Source organism: Vidua chalybeata, chromosome 9 (genome assembly GCF_026979565.1).
Source record: "Vidua chalybeata isolate OUT-0048 chromosome 9, bVidCha1 merged haplotype, whole genome shotgun sequence".
Lineage (NCBI taxonomy): Eukaryota > Metazoa > Chordata > Aves > Passeriformes > Viduidae > Vidua > Vidua chalybeata.
In genome coordinates, this window is record NC_071538.1 from 5021952 (window position 1) to 5039697 (window position 17746).

Here is a 17746-nt window from a genome sequence, read left to right on the forward strand (position 1 = left end):
ACCCCTGCCTTGCTTTCCACCAGTTCACTCCAGAAAGCTTTGTGTTCAAATGGTAAATAGAAGCAAACACCTCCCTCCCCCCACAGCAGATTTATGGAGCTGTCTGCTTTCCAGAGATGCTGAACTGACAGCAACAAGTCAGACTTGCATGGAGATACTCCAGCAGAAAACAGGTTTTCTGCAGTGGAACAGGAAATCACCATCTCTTAAAACCAGTTTGCAAAATGAGCAGATTTATGGTGATTGTGTGATAACAACGCACAGTTTATACTGTACAGCAGTTTTACAATATTGTCTTAATGCTGCCATCAGCGTGCCACAGCCCGTGATGGGCTTTCAGGCTCTCCATAAATCTCCCAGGGCCAATAAAGCTGAGGCTGGAGATTTACCACATACACAGCAATTCCAAGTGCTCCTGTGAGCTGCTGAGGGCTGGTTTATTATCCAAGTATTGCTGTGCACATGAAATACCGAGGGCTTGTGTGCAGAATTCCTGCCGTCACACAGGGGACATGGAAAGGCCACGTCCTCCTCCTCTCTCCCTCATCATTACCTGCTCAGCAGGTTCTGGTGTGGTACTGCAGCGGGTGCCTTGTGCTGACAACTCACCCAAACGTGGACTGCACCACTGCCGAGATACCAGCACTCTTCAAATAATTAATAACAATAACAATAATAACAATGATAACAACAACAACAATAACAAGAATATAACAACAGCAACAACGACAACAACAACAACAACAACAGTAATAATAATAAAATCATAGTAATAATATAGCTTTCTACAGGTCCTCTCTCAGTCACACTCACGGTGCCAGTGCTGCTGGGTGTGCAGGCCCCACCTGAGTTTAACCCCACCTGCACTGAGCACCTGCAGCCCCGGTGCACCTTAGAGTTCCACAATCCTGGAGGCAACACTCCCTGGTTTTGTTATCCCCAGCTCCACTGCTGCTCCCTGTGCCTGGGGTGCAGCCCAGCTGGAGCCCTGTGGCACAGGGGTGGGCAGCAGGGCTCTCCATGGCCGGGCGCTGTCCCGTGGCAGCAGCAGGGCCTTTGGCAGCCCCGGAGCCGCCCTGCACACCCTGATTTAGAGCTGCAAAGCAGCCCCGGTGGTTTGCTGGCTTGCCTCGTGTCTCCCAGAGCCCACACGGCTCACAGCCTGCACCCCACGGTGCCCACCGGGTGGTTTATTGCCGTGCCAGCTGCGGGGCTGTGCCACTGGGCTCACCCCTGGCACGGTGCCCTGCGGACACTGGCCACTGCCCCCGGCCACTGCCTCTGGCCACTGCCTCTGGCCACTGCCTCTGGCCACTGCCCCCGGCCACTGCCTCTGGCCACTGCCTCTGGCCACTGCCTCTGGCCACTGCCCCTGGCCACTGCCTCTGGCCACTGCCCCTGGCCACTGCCTCTGGCCACTGTGCCTGGCCACTGCCTCTGGCCACTGCCTCTGGCCACTGCCCCTGGCCACTGCCTCTGGCCACTGCCTCTGGCCACTGTGCCTGGCCACTGCCTCTGGCCACTGCCCCTGGCCACTGCCCCTGGCCACTGCCTCTGGCCACTGTGCCTGGCCACTGCCTCTGGCCACTGCCTCTGGCCACTGCCTCTGGCCACTGCCCCTGGCCACTGCCTCTGGCCACTGCCCCTGGCCACTGCCTCTGGCCACTGTGCCTGGCCACTGCCTCTGGCCACTGCCTCTGGCCACTGCCCCTGGACACTGCCCCTGGACACTGCCTCTGGCCACTGCCCCTGGCCACTGCCCCTGGCCACTGCCCCTGGACACTGCCTCTGGCCACGTCCAGTCCCGCTGGCCCTGGCATGGACAGGGTTCCACAGCCCTGGCACAGCTGCCCAGAGAGGAGCTGGGGCTGCTCCTGGATCCCTGGAATTGTCCCAGGATGGGCTGGATGGGGCTTGGAGCAGCCTGGGGCAGCGGGAGGTGTCCCTGCCATGGCAGGGGCAGAATGAGATGAGATTTAAGATCTGTTTCAACCCAAACCATTGCAGGATTTTATGACACGCTCCTCCTGTGTGAAGAGCTCTTGACTGCAGCAGCAGAGCACCTGCCTGCAATCAGGTCATCTACCAGGTTTTGTGTTACAAGGGAATCTTTCTTTTTCATCACCCAAGTGTTTTTGCTCATGTTTTGCTGTGAAATAAAGAGAAAATGATTTAATGAAACAGCAAATAATACAAAGTCTTCTGAATTCATCCAAAGTGAAGCAGATCTATTTCATTTCAGCCTAACCCAGGTTTTCTCCTTTGCTTTCAGAGCTGAAAAAACCCCACTGTTGGCTGCAGACCACTTCAAATCTGTTCCTGTTTCCCACCTCTGCTGAAGGTGGTCTCTGTAGCACCCTCTCATCTCCCAGGCAACTCAGCCCTCTGAGGGAAACATGGAGGCAGGAACTCGCTTCTCCAGGACACGCTTGCACCAGTCCATGGCTACGTGACTCCTTTTCTCCTGGCAGGTGCCCATCCCACAGCAAACCTCTGGAATGTTGGCCAGGCAGAGCCTCCCCAGCAGCGCCGGTGAACGGAGCCTCTCGAGGCTCCAGAAACCTTCACAGCAGCCAAAAGTCTCCTGGAGACATAAACCTGACGTGAGGAGGGAAAGGCAACTGCCAAAGAGGAGCTGGTTTTCGTTTGAGCAGCAGTTCAAATGGGAATTTCTCAGCAATCTGTGTTTTAATCCAAGAGAGGATCCCCTTCAAAGCCTGGCTTTCTCTTGAGCTCCAGTATCAAAGCAAACTCACAATTTCGGCTGATCAGAAGGCAAGGAAGCAGCTTCAAGTGAAATGCCCAGAAAATTAGATTAATCAGAGGTGATAAGAATCAAGTGAGACAATTCTGCGGTGTGAATCCGACTGAAAATTGTACGATAACAGATAAACTATTCCAATGGCAATATCTGATTAAAATAAACAAGTTATTATTTTCACAATAATTTGTTTGGCACTGTCACACCATGCTCTGAATGAGGAAAGACAAAAGCAGCTTTGTGATCTAATTACTTTAAAAAATCCTATTAACAGAACAATTTGATCCAACTCTTTTGGAGATGTCCCTGTTTAGAGCATTCATTCCTACAACAACTGAACCTTTTCTTAAATGTTTCAATTATTTTGGGGCAGGAATTCTTTTGAAGGTGATGTTCTGCTATGGTATGCAAAAACTTTTAGGAGAAAAATAATGTTCATAAAACCCTCTGTAAATGGCTCTGAGTCTGGAACAAAAAATGCCCAATATTCCTTCAAGTCACAGTTAGAAAATATGATAAATATTAGGTTTTAAAAACATAGTTTTCGCAAAATATCATATGAAAATGTGGTTTTGGGCACGGCCGGGTGGTAAACAATGTTTAATTACTTATTTCTTAAATACATGCAAATTAAAGATGTCTAAGATTTTCTATTCTTACCATTTTTCTCTTAACACTTCCATGGATAGATATTCCATTGGAAATCTACAATATGATGTTTTAACACTTTATTTTGAGCATCTCTGAAGTAAAAGTTCAATTTTCAGCCTAAGATTAATCATGTCAACTCTTTTTTCCCAGAAAGACAGGAGAAAAGGCCAAAGCAACAAAATGTAATTTTCAGCCCTTTAGATACAAATCCTAAAGCTCATCAGCCTCACAAAGAGGGGCCATAAAATATCAGGGAATCACAGAATCGTTGGGTGGGAGAAGAGCTTCAAGGTCACCGAGGCTGGGCGCTCCCCCAGCGCTGCCCAGGCCACCCTGCCCATGTCCCCGGGTGTCACTGCCCCAGGGCTGTGCCTGGCAGCACCTGGGAGAGCTGATGGGGAGGGAGCAGCAAATCCCAGCAGCTCCCTTTGCTCCCTGGGCAGTCCCTCCCCGAGAGCCAGGGTGATCAGAGGGGATTTTATTATCCCTGTGAAACGTCTTCCTTCTCCTCGTGACCTTTTCCACAAATCAGCTCTCATTAGCTGCCCTGGGCTGGGATGGGAGATGATCATTATTTGCTGTGTTTGGTTCCTGCAGCTTATTTATTGCCTGCTCTGTTTTATCAGCTAACAGCAAAGGACAGGAGCTGCTCCCAGCTGAGCGTGGTGTGGCACAAGGGAGGCTGTGAGAGGGATGGGCACAAGTCAGGCACCGTGTGATCCTCAGCGTTGCAGTCAGGTCGGGAGATCAGGCCCATGGAAATGCAAAATAAAAAAAGTTTCATTTGTTCTTCAAAGCAGAGAAAGGCTTGTGAAGAAAAGCCATAAAATGGATTGTGAAAATGCCCGTAAAATGACCAGGGAAATTCCAGAACCTATTAGGGAAAATGTACCAAGACGATAAATTAATCTTTGTTGAGCATGACAGCATGTGCTACTTTTCTTGTGAGGGTGAGGAGGGACTTTGGAGCTGTATTTGGGAGTATAAATTTAAAAACCATCAGAGACTGAACCCTCTGACCATGTGAGCCCTCAGTGGGGGGACAGAGCCTGCTGCCAGGTCTGTGGGGTCACAGCTGGGCACCTCTGCAGGGAGGAGCAGGGAGGAGCAGGGAGGAGCTCTCCCGAGGTGTTTTCCAGCTGTAATTGTTGTTTGACAGAGCCTGCCCGTGACTGCTGTTGGCTCCTCTCGCATCCCCTGCTTGCCTTGGAGAGTGAGGAGTCTCTCCCTCCTCGTGCATGGACCTGTGGCTTTCATGGCATCGCTCTGCCTCCGTTTGCTGGGTAATTTGCAAAGATTTCCCCCAGATGTCACATTCAAATGCAGGAAAGTGTGTTGCTGTTTCGAAGAGGCTCTTCCAGGCAAACGTCTGCTTGCCCAGGGTGAACGTGGAACGGTGCAGACACAGTTTGTCAGGCTCCTGTGGAAGTTCCCATTCCCTGGGCACACAGCCCTGGGCTTTGAACACAGCTGGAACACTGTGGGGGCAGTGGAAGTTGTCTGCTGGGAGCTGCTCTGGCCACAGAATCCAGCGGGTTCCACACGTGCCTGGCTCTGGTGGGACCCCCAAAACCTCCCCTGAGGGGCTCTGGGGGATGAGGGAGGAAAGGATGGGCTGAGGGCCAGGGCAGAGGGGCCAGGGGCCAGGGCACGGGGGCCAGCCCAGCAGTGCAGCAGCCCTGCAACTCCTCTGTGAGCTCTGCGCTCCCTGAAGCAGCATCCAGGCAGCAGCAGCCCCTGCATTCCTCCCTCTTAGCACAGCTAAAATCCTGCTGCCTTCACTGTGGTCTGAGAGATGAACCCGGGTGAATCCCTGCTGCAGTTCCAGCACCAGCTCTGTGTACTCACTTTTGCCAGATTAGGCTGATTTACAATGTGTTTTAATGAAGTGTGTTGCTATGGTGAGGCTGGTTTCAAGGGTGTCTGTTAAAGAAAAAGCAGCAGACGAGTAAATTGTCCAAATCAGATCAATAAGAAACCGGTTTCCAGCACTGCAGTATTTTTATTTGCCAGTTCTGGCTCAGCTGAAGGAGGAGCAGCCCCAGCTGGGGGCAGAGGAGGCCCCTCGGTTGCAGCAGAGGAAATGTGGTGCTCATGTGCCGGGGGTCAGGCTGCAGCAGGATGTCCAGTTCGGAAATGCTGGGCCATGGGGATCCCCCCTGGTGCCCTTCCATCCCCCAGCATCCCCAGTTCCTGCTCCCAGGGCTGCTCTCCACACGTTCACCCTGTGCCAGGCCCGAGGGCTGCCGTGACCCCGGTGTGGCACCTCGCACGTTCCTCATTACCCCCCTGAGGCTCCCCTGGGCCCATTCCTTGAGCTCCCCAGGTCCCTCTGGACGTCCTTAGGAGTGTCAGCTGCACCCTCAGCTCAGTGTCACCTGCAGATGTCCCTGATGCCACCGTCTGTGGCACGGATGGAGGCACCGAGCAGCGCTGGCCCCAGCACGGAGCCCTGAGAGACACCAGGTGACACATCAGGCCAGCAGGGCTCTGAGCTGCTAGCCATGGCCCTCTGGCTGTGCCCAGAGCCCTCTGGCTGTGCCCAGGGCCCTCTGGATGTGGCCATGGCCCTCTGGCTGTGCCCATGGCCCTCTGGCTGTGCCCATGGCCCTCTGGCTGTGCCCATGGCCCTCTGGATGTGCCCAGAGCCCTCTGGCTGTGCCCAGGGCCCTCTGGCTGTGCCCAGGGCCCTCTGGATGTGCCCAGAGCCCTCTGGCTGTGCCCAGGGCCCTCTGAATGTGCCCAGGACCCTCTGGATGTGACCATGGCTGTGCCCACGACCCACTGGCTGTGCCCAGGGCCCTCTGGCTGTGCCCACAGCACTCTGGCTGTGACTGTCCAAGCAATTCCTTGCCCACGAACAGCCCAGGCACCAATCCCATCTCTCTGCAATTTACAGGGAAGGGAATTGAGCAGGACTGTGTTACAGCCTTGGAGGAGTCCAGAGATGACATCTGGAGCTCTTCCTTTATCCACTGCTGGAGTCATTCCATCCTAGATGGCCACTAGGTCCAGGGTGCCTTCATTAACTTTTCTGTGGTGTACCTTGATTAGATTACTTTTCTGCCTCTAGGCTACTTCTCCCACTCTACAACCTCCTTAAAATGCAGTGGCAGAGCTTGTGCTAAACCATCCAGCATAATGGAAATGCATTTTAACAGTTTCTCTCAAGCTTTATAACACCTTCCTCGCTGCACCTGATGCAAGCAGAGGAGAAATGAGAAATCAGACAAATCTTGGTGTGAGCAGCACCCTCCCCGACCCCTGGCAGGTGGGAGTGTGAATGAGGGCTGGGGAGGTGGGCTCAGGAGCTGCACCTGGGGAGCCAGGATGGGGGACAATGCAGGGAGGTGTTTCCCTGCCATGGCCCAGATTAGCTTGAGGGAAAAAAAAAAAAAAAAAAAAAAAATTTGATTCAGTGCTCAAACTTCCAGCAGAATTTTGTCACCTGATCAAACTAATAATAGAGGTCAAGACATTTGCAACATAAAAGAGCAAATATGAAAGTCCTTTTCTTCCTGTCACCTCTTGGGGAGGGAGAGGGAGGAAGGACTCCAGGAAGGAAGGAAGGAAGGAAGGAGAACCCGCCACTTTGGGGTATTTTTGTTAACAACACTCACTGCTGCTGCTGTGCTTGAGCCTTCAGCCATGGTCATATCCTTGACCAGCTCGTTTGGCAAGCTCCAGCCCACGATCTGAGGCACTTGTTTCGGTTTTATGGGCTGCACACAAAGCCCAGCACGAAGCCCAAGGCTTTCCCGTGCCTGTGGGCACTGCCACGCCAGGCCCAGCTCCTCTCCTGGAGACACTTCTTCTCTCCAGCACTGTCTGCAATTCCAGCAGGTGCAATTGAAAATCCCACTGAGGCATTTGCTACCTTGACAATATAATTTCTCACTTTTTGGTCACAAACTCCATCTAATTCACTCTGGCTGAGGCTGGCAGGCAGCACACCGTGGCAGGGCTGTTTCCAGCTGTGTCCTTTATGCTTTTTTCCCATGCTCCACTGAAGGGTTCAGGCAGTTTTTCCCTCTTGTGCTTTCTTGCATAGTGGAACCATTATAACAGAGCATGCCACTGAGCAGGCACCCCATCCCTGGGCACCCCCCCCGGGCACCCCACCCCTGGGCACCCCGTCCCTGGGCATCCCACCCCAGCCCTGCACATCACACACGTCCTGGGAACGTTCCGTGGTCTGTACAGTGAGCACAACAAAGGAAAAACAACTTTAAAAATTGTATATTCCTCAAAGTGAATATTTATTCAGAGTGAGAAAACAAGAGCTAGTGGATGGAGGTGCTCAAGCTCAGGAGCACAGCTGTGAGCGGGAGCTGCTTCGGAAAACCGACACAGAAAGCACAATACAGGAGTGAAAATCTGGAATCTACAGATTTGGGTCAACAAATCTCAAGTTCAGTAAGAGAGCTGGGTTTCCATAAAGCACTGTGATTCCTCCACTTAGGGATAATAATCTACATTGTTCTTAAAAAGCAGGATGTCAGCAGCACAAACCAAATGATAGACCCTTCTTAGGCAGCGAGAGGATAATGGCTCCCAAGACAAAAGGAGAATTTATTTATCATAAAATACTCTTGAGAATCAGGCAGTCACCTGGTGTTTAATGCAGACATTGCAGACCCAAAGGAATTTTGCTTGAGTGTGACAGGGAGTGGGAAAGGTTTCTGTCTCATGAAAATTCATTGAAAATTACATTAATGCTGCTGGGAAGGTAATAGCATCCAGCAGAAAGGGAGGCACTGCCTCATCCATATGGATCCCATTTGCTGAAGTCTCAGTCTGTGCCCTGCTGATGGTTCCATCCCATGCCATCCCATGCCATCCCATGCCATCCCATGCCATGCCATCCCATCCCATCCCATCCCATCCCATCCCATCCCATCCCATCCCATCCCATCCCATCCCATCCCATCCCATCCCATCCCATCCCATTCCTGTGGCCCTTTGAGGAGCTGCTGACCAGGGAGCAGCCCCGTGTGGGCTGGGGCAGTGCCGAGCCCCCGGGACGGACCCACCCCGGTGGAGGCAGCTCCCACCAGCACCAGCAGCCACACAGGCTCTCCTGGGAACGTCCTGGCTGCAGGGACCATGGACAGGGCTCTTTGCTCCCACGACAATCCCCTGAGAGCTCTGCAGGCTGAAATGCCTCGGTGCATGTCCTTGGATGTGCCCAGTGGGACAGCTGGGGTCTTGCACCCCTGGGACATCCCAGGGACTTGCAGTTGTTACTGTGGGCTGGCAGCAGGAAGCCTCGAAGAACAGATAATCAATAAATCAGTACTGGAAAAATAAATCAGTATTGGAAAATCAGTATTGGAAAAATAGCGTGCACATGCTGGACCCATTTCATAGACCAATGATTTTAATTTTTGAAACGCCCGCGGTGTTTGATTTGCTGCATTTTCAGGAAAACGGACGGGAAGGTGGGAGCCTCCTCAGGAGCTCCGGAGGCTGGGGAAGGCAGCCCTTCCTCTCCTCCCTGCCGTGCTCAGGCTGCTGCTGGCCGTGCTCTGCCTCGCCCCGTTCCCGTGCGCTTCCATCGCCCCGGCACTGCACCACCCACAGCAGAGCACAGCAAACCCTCCCCGTGGGCAGCTCTGGGAAAGGACAGTGGGGTCAGCGTCCTTTCAAGCCCTGCCCACGTCCTGGCCCCGCTGGCTCTGCAGGTGAAGAGCTTCCCTGTCTCTGCACATTGAGCTGCTGCTCATCCCCACCGGGATGGAGCTCACTCTGTGCTCAGGCAGGACATTCAAGAACACTCCTATTCTCCTTTTTGTTGGTTCTTTTCCTGCATTTCTTCTCAAAAGACTTGTTTATACCTGACTTTCCTGATCAGACACAGGAAACAATATTATTAACCGATCTAGCTAAACCTGTATTTGCAGGTTCTGTCTAATTCCTGGCTTTTCTCCTACCTTGAGAGAATTCCAAGTACCAGCTGTGCACCTAAAGCACAAGCCAGGCAGCATTGCTGCCACACAGCCACTGCTGACCACTGCTGACTGCTCCTGACCACTGCTGACCACTGGGCTCCTTCCCTGACCCCATGGCTGGGAAAGCAGCAGGACTGGCTGGTGTGGCCTTTGTCCCTGGCTCAATGTCACTGCTGGTGTCCCCTCTTCCTCCCACCTTGTGTCTCCTGCTCCTCTTTGTGTCACCCAGAAAAGTGTCACTGGCCCTTCCTGATGTCCCCACTGGTACGCAGTGCCAATGGGCAACAAGGGCACAAAATCAGCCTTTTGAAGGTAATTGTTGTTTCCTCTCAAGAGGATGAACACGTGTAGGAAGGAAGGACATTCACCAAAGCTGTGTGCTCATCTCCCCACCTCACACAGTCCCCTAGGTAGGGTTAATTTTTTCTTTTTAGATTAAAAATATGGCATATTCTACTGTATTAAATCAGTACATATATGCTGGAGTCCAGAGCATCCCTTTGGCTGCTCTGGATGCCTCGAGACCCTGGCAGGCGGCTCAGAGACCTTGGCAACAAGTCAAAAACACCTGTGGCTTCAATTTTAGCCCATGGGAGAGGCTGCCAACCTCATATGAGGAATTACAAGCCAAAAGGGATCGAGTAGTGTAATAGGGGAATTGGTACAGGGTGAAAAAGTAGAATTTGGGGGTTTATAGAATGTGATTCAGGGATACAATACGGAGGAATCTGGGCGTGCCCTAGCCTTTTCTTCCTTCTTCTTCTCCTCCATGTCTCGGTGTGATGGTGACACTTTAGGGACACACTGTCCAACACAGATTTTAGGTATTGGTACGGGAACTGGAAACATGGTACACGTAATTTTGGGTATATAATGTGGGACACGCCTGGGGTTCGGGGCAGACTGCCATGGCTGCTGTACTAGCCGGACGTCGGAAAGTCACAGAAAAATCCTTTAGATAAGAAGAAATAAACAACCTTGAAAACTCAGCTTCACACCTTCCAGACCTCTTCTTTGGCTGCCGGGCTAGGGAAAAAGGACTTTCACACTGTTGGGGTCTTGCCAACCCGACCCCGACACATATATATATATAATACACAAAGGAAGACAAAAATGGAAGAGCTGCACTGCCGATGTCAAGTAAAACCATTCACTAATTAAATGCCCCCCGAACACGCAGTGATTGACAGTGAGAAGCACCAGCATTGTCTGGTTTCTTGATAAAGGGGGCCAATCTCCAGGAGTGGAGGTCCTCCAAGCAGAGGGTTTGTCCAGCAGTGCAGCAGCTGGAGGCAGCCCCAGCTGGGCACCGGCCCCACCCAGAACCTGCCCGGTGCATGGACGGTGATGATCGATACGGATCTATACGGATCGATACAGATCAGCACGAGGGTGCAGGGAGCTCTCAGCGCTGATGCCCAGGCATTACTCTGTCAATAAAATGCTTCCTCATGCCCAGGAGTTTCTGTTCGACATCGGATGTGTCTGCAAGGAGCTCCTGCCCTCAGCACCGCAGCGATGAGTGGCGTTGCGACTGCCTTCAGTGGAGTCAGCTCACCCTTCACCAGCACACACGGATAAAGGATTGGGAAGAGGAGCAACGACCTCCATCTGCTCTCCAAACTTTCACCAGCCCTCTCCGCCGCTTCCAAAGCACACCCTGAATTTAGAATTCACGGTGTGTGCAGAGGCAATGAACCCACCAGCTCTCAACGGCACAAATCAGCAAATACTGTGATGCATTATCAAATTAAAGATTAGAAATTGAAACGTTTCTTGTAAAGTATGATCCTCGCCTTGATCTGTGCATTTGGAAAAATCAATAAAATAATGTGCAACAACCATGCAAGGTTTCTTTTAATGACTTGCGTCTTCATAAATACCATATTCATTACAGACCTCCATCAAAATATATTATCTGCACTTGCCCACACTGCCGCTCCTTGATTGGAAAGCTTCACCTTGCTACGGCATGAAAAATGGATAAGAATGGAATGGAATACAGAAGGGCCACTTATTATTTGTCAGCTGGCAGTGTTTGCCCTTTTAAAGCAGATATCAAAATTTTAAATGTGATCTTGTAGCAGCAGCGGATTTCTCCCCGAACTGCCCGTGGCAGTTGTGGGGAGGTGTGGAGCGCTCGGACTCCACTGAGTTAATTTCAGAAACGCCACGGCTGCGCTGGAGCAGGGACCACGTCGAGAAACACGAGGAACGTGTCTGCAGGAGCTAATGCCAGAGGGGTAATTAATGCCTTCCCCAGACCTTCAAAGGTGCAGAGACACGTCACTCGGAATTACAAACTCTGCACCTTTGCGTCTGCCTTGGAGAGAGCGACAGCACGGCGGCTGTGATGGATGTGCTCAGGGTCCCCACCTGTGGGTATCCTGATCAATCTCATCCTTGGGAGTCCTGGGAACTTAAGGGAAGAGCCTGTCGGACTTGCTGCCTTGTGGCCAGGGCCTGGCCTGGCTCAGCATGCCCAGACACCGTGTGCGCTGCCACGGCACCTGCGTGGCACAGGGAGCACAACTGGGCCTGCACGGGGGCTGCACTGGGACTGCCCCAGAGAGGAGGGGACAGCGCTGTCCCCTGTGTCCCACTGGGGACAGTGACAGCGCTGTCCCCTGTGTCCCACTGGGGACAGTGACAGTGGTGTCCCCTGTGTCCCAGAGTGGAGGGGACAGCGCTGTCCCCTGTGTCCCACTGAGGAGAGTGACAGTGGTGTCCCCTGTGTCCCACTGGGGACAGTGACAGTGGTGTCCCCTGTGTCCCACTGGGGACAGTGACAGTGGTGTCCCCTGTGTCCCACTGGGGACAGTGACAGCGCCGTCCCCGTGTGTCCCAGTGAAGAGAGTGACAGTGCCATCCCCATTGTGTCCCAGTGAGGAGGGGATGGCACTGTCCCCCGTGTCCCACTGAGGATGCTGACAGCGTTCTCCCCGTTGTGTCCCAGAGTGGAGGGGACAGCGCTGTCCCCTGTGTCCCACTGGGGACAGTGACAGCGCTGTCCCCTGTGTCCCACTGAGGACAGTGACAGCGCTGTCCCCTGTGTCCCACTGGGGACAGTGACAGTGGTGTCCCCTGTGTCCCACTGGGGACAGTGACAGTGCTGTCCCCGCTGTGTCCCACTGAGGACAGTGACAGCGCTGTCCCCAGTGAGGGCTCCCTCCCTGCCGTGCTGTGGTTCTGCTCCAGCCCCCTTGTGCAGTGATGAATCTCCAGGTTTGTGTTTTCACGTTGTGCACAAGGTGTTTGTGCCTGGAGCACTTCCTGCTTTCCTGGCACCTGGAACCAGCCGCGTGTCCCTGGCTCCCTGCTGATGTTGGTTTATTTATTTATTCACCCCATCCATGCCCTGAAATAAACTCTCCCTGTTTGCTTACCTGGAAACCATCTGACTCTGTCTTTCTCTCCTTGATCCATGAGCACAAACACTAGGAGACCTAATTTCTTCAAGATATTTACCAAAAGATTTAATAATGATTGGATTGGATTTATTGTAGAGAGAGATGGCATTTTTTATCTCAAACAGTACCAAGACCCTTCTCCCCAGCTGCCGAAACCAATTGATCCAATATTAAATTCCACAAAATGAGCAAACTGCCAATATCGCTATGTACAAAACCCCAACTGCCCTCCCAAAATATTAGCAGCTAATTAAAATTAAACATTATTGCAACCCACATAGCATTACTGCCTTCATCAGGAAGGTCTTTTGGGGAGATTCCTCTCCTCCCTGCTCAGGTGATGGCTCATTTTTTTGTGGAGAAGGAAAACACCCAATTTACTGTTTGATATGAAGTGACCGTGTGGCAGCTGAGCCCCAGCAAGGCCCGGCCGAGGCTGCTTTGACCTTGACCCTCACTTTGTGCCCCCACAGGGATGGGCTGGGCTCTCCTCACAAGCTCTGCTGGAATTCCCTGAGAAGCCACAAACTGCTGCTTCCTTCTGTTCCTCACCTCAGGGAGAGGAATTTAAATGGACAAAAATGTGAAGCTGGCCATTTGCAAGGAATGATGTGCAAATTCAGCAGAAAATGCCCAATCTAGCCTTCAGCCTGGTTCTTCCTGGGAGCCCAGGACCCTTCAGTGGGAGCCGCTCCTGGGGCAGGCTCAGCTGCAGGAGCGGGGTGGGCAGCACCCGCGCCACAGGATCTGCGCTGTGCATCTCCCTGAGATCTGCCTAAACCTTCTCCAAAGCGGTTTTTAAACAGCTGAAGAACACTCTGAAAAGGAAAATGCAAATAAACAGAGCTTTTTTTTTCCAAGGCGTTGAAGGGGATTAGTGAGAGTCCCACCCTCTCTGCTCCCATTTGCATTCGGTGTTCCAACGGCACTTGACTCTGAAATCATTCCAGTAAAGCGGAAAATTAATATTCTAATATGCCTGCTTCTCCAGCAGCTACAAATAAGTAAAGTGGAAGTAGTAAAGAAAATGTTTTAGTATTAACTCTGGGTATGAATATTTATTGTAACTTGCCCTCAGCCACCTGCCGTCCTGTCCCTGCTCGCTGGCAGGAGCCCCAGCAGGAATTATTTCCATGTTGTTTATCTAAGAGGGGAACAGTTTCTGTCTGAGAGGCTTTTGACCATCTTTTAGCGTGGGATTTGCTCAGGTAATTGTGGTCACTGGCCAGGAGCACGGTGGGAGGGGTCAGACCCGTGGCTGTCCCCAGAGCATGGGGCTGTGGGCATGGGTGGGCAGGAGCGGGGCCTGGGGGTCCCCAAACCTACACTCGGCCAGAGCAGGGGTCACTGACAGAGAGGTGAGGGATCCATTTGTGCTGTGCTGGAATTAGGGATCCATTCCCTGCCCTGCTGGAATTAGGAACCCATTCTGTGCTGTGCTGGAATTAGAGATCCATTCCCTACTCTGCAGGAATTAGGGATCCTTTCCCTGCCCTGCTGGAATCAGGGATCATTCCCCACTGTCAGGGTGCTGAAATCCTGGTGCAGGTAGAACTGGGCCCTGCTCCTGCTGCTCCCTGTTATTCCTGTTATTCCATCCCTGAGGTGGGGCTGGGCTCTGTTATTCCCTGGCTGAGGTGGGACTGGGCTGTGCTTCTGCTGCTCCCTGTTATTCCCAGTATTCCATCGCTGAGGTGGGACTGGACTCTGTTATTCCCGGTATTCCATCGCTGAGGTGGGACTGGGCTCTCTGTTATTCCTGGCATTCCATCGCTGAGGTGAGACTGGACTCTGTTATTCCCAGTATTCCATCGCTGAGGTGGGACTGGGCTCTCTGTTATTCCCAGTATTCCATCCCTGAGGTGGGACACCCAGGAGCAGCGTGGAGCACCAGGGGCTCTTCCCGAGCTCGGGAAATGCCGAATCTGCCGGGCACGCCGAGGTGCCCCAGGGTTTGCCCTCCTCCTGCCGGGGCGGGAGCGGGGCTGGCAGCCCCTCACCTGCCCCGAGCCCCTGCTGGGGTGTAGCTCAGCCGTGCCCATGGTTTTGTTTGTGTCGAGAGAGAACTTTATAGGTAAAAATGGGGGATTCAAGGACTGTCTCTGAGGGTCACCCTGAGACATACTGTCAGGGCCCTGCCTTCAGACCCAACCATCCCCCGGGGCCAGCTGGCCCCAGGCACTGCCTGCTTGTGGCTGGTACCAACTCAGGACATAAAATTTGCACTCTCAGGTATGTTACCGTTAAAATATAATCTAAAACATTCCAATGCTGTGGCAACATTAAATAATTATGGCTTTTTCCCATTTTTTCCCCTATTTTTGTGTCTGCAGTCCGTGATGACTGAATATACAGGAGGAGTGAATCCCTCATTCCTCCTGTATAAAACTTGCATACTGTAAGGCTGAATTATTCATATTATTCCTGGCCAGCCCTATCGCTATTTACATTCTTGATACCAAAAAATATTCTTCAAAGACATATTTTAGCAATTAAAATTTAAAGATGGAGTTTGACGACGCTGGTGATTAAATCCAAAGTTCAGGGTGTGACTGGTGTCAGGTGCTGGTGAGGCTGGCAGCATTCCCGAGTGGGCCACAGTTTTCTGGAGCGAATGTAACCCAAAGTTTAACGCCCTTTTGGCATTTTTTTTTTTTTTTTTTTCATTTTCCCCTGAGCTGGAAGCCAAGCACTCTCTGCTGCTTGTGTGCAGCACACAGACGGAATTTTGGCAGCTGACAGCATCCCTGGGTGGCAGAGCCCACAGCCCTGGATGTGCCACACGTGGGAAGCTACCAATGCACCCCTGGGTTTCCTGCTCTCCTCCTTTTCTCACCCAAACAGACTCCTCTGCCTGCTCCACCTGCTTATCAGCAGCACGTATTTGCTGCTAATGCTATTTTGCATCTCCATCACAATGTTAAGAAATACTGAAATCTCACTATTTAAATTGCTCTGGTGAAGTACAATACATTAATCATAAATATTTTATATTAATCTGTCCCTTTTTTGGGCACATCTCAGCAGTGTCTTAGTAACATCCTTTCCATAGAACTTTAATCTGTGTTCTTATAAAAGCAAAAATAGAGGGGGAAAAAAAGAGAGAGAAAACTAGGTGAGTATTCCTTCCCTCTCTCCCACTCGATGGGAACAATCCCCGGGAGATTTCCCCAAGCCAGGCTTTTAATTTTCCGTAACACTGCAGGTGAAGCGGGGAGAGCTGTCACAAGCGCTGCCTTCGGGAGATTTGGGCTGTGCCGCTCAGCTCCCGGGAATAATGACAGCGAACGCTCTCCCGCTCCCGAGCGCAGCCCACGGAGCATTCCACTCCATTTCACGGAAACAGCCAGGTGTAATTTTAATTCATTTTCTGCCATTTTATCCTTTCCGCTGGATTGTTTACAATCCACCGCTTCCCTCCCCCTGCTCGGGCTGCTTGTGCCGCTCTGCAGCGCTCGGGAATCGTTCGGCCAGGCCACGGCAGGGCACCGTAAACCTTAATGCCGATTTTCCCGGATTGTCAACACCCATTGTCTTGGCGTGACTCGTTAAACCCCTCACAGCAGGGGCATGAACCGCCTTTTATCTCCCATCATGGCAGGGCACAGACATCATCCCCGGAGGCAGCATCCCTCCATCCCTGGGAGCAGCATCCCTCCATCCCTGGGATCAGCATCCCCCATCCCTGGGAGCAGCATCCCTCCATCCCTCCATCCTTGGGATCAGCATCCCCCCACCCTTCCATCCCTGGGATCAGCATGCCCCCACCCTTCCATCCCTGGGATCAGTATCCCCCATCCCTGGAAGCAGCATCCCCCATCCCTGGGAGCAGTATCCCTCCTTCCCTGAAATCAGCATCCCTCTATCCCTGGGATCAGCATCCCCCCACCCCTCCATCCCTGGGATCAGCATCCCCCCCCCATCCCTCCATCCCTGAAATCAGCATCCCTCTATCCCTGGGAGCAGCATCCCCCATCCTTGGGAACAGCATCCATCCCTCCAAATCCATCCTTGTACCAGGGCAGAGCTCCCCCAGCACACAGAGACTCCCCAGCCTGGAAAATGGCTTCCCCCCACCAAAAAAAAAAGTCACCAGCTATTCCCTTTCCTTCAAATGGCATCAAAGGTTTTATTTTGGTGTGGGACATTTCCTCAGAGTGAGGACATTTCTGAAAGCCAGACCTTCCTTCCCAGAAAATAATCCAGGTTTTGGCAAGCTGCAGTTGCAGAGCATCCATGGCCTTTATCCACAAAGCCTTGGGGATGACAAGTCCCTGTGGAGAAGTCAGGGATGGAAATTTCCAGCAGAGCTGTGGGAAGAGATAGATTTTTTGTGCTTGTGAGTTTCAGAGGCACTTTGACAGACCCTACATTGGAGAGCCGAACTTTGTTTCCTTTCTATAATGCCCACAGTAAAAGAACAAAAAAGTAAAACAAAAAATTCCAGTCTTCAAATCTTCAGAACTATTTTTTAGCCAGCAACAGTGGGAGTTGTGTACTGAGGTGAAGAATAGGGGATGATCTTACAGTACATTTTAAATAGCTTCTGAAACAGAGGCAACCCTAATTAACATTTTATGGTACTGGAATTATAACAAGAAAAGCAATTTAGTCTGTGAAACTCCCTTTGTAACATTGGCAATGATAAACAAAGGGAGAAAATGTTCAGGGAAGAACAGAAGAAGGAATGGAGAAGAATTAAAGGTGGAGGAGATGCAGCTCTAACAGTTAATAAGTGACTGAAAAAGATATTTTTGGAGAATGATGGAGACGAAGTAAAACCAAATGACCAGTGAAGGAAGCTGAGCAGCTGAGGAATCCCTGCCTATCCGAGTTGTTTCTCCTGAGCAATGCTTTAATTCAAGTCTGCTCTCTCCTAATCAATCTTCACTCAAACTGAAACAGCTGCAGGAGCAACAATGCAAGGAAACCAACCCAACCCTAATCCTCCTGCTCGCCTCAATTCATGAACA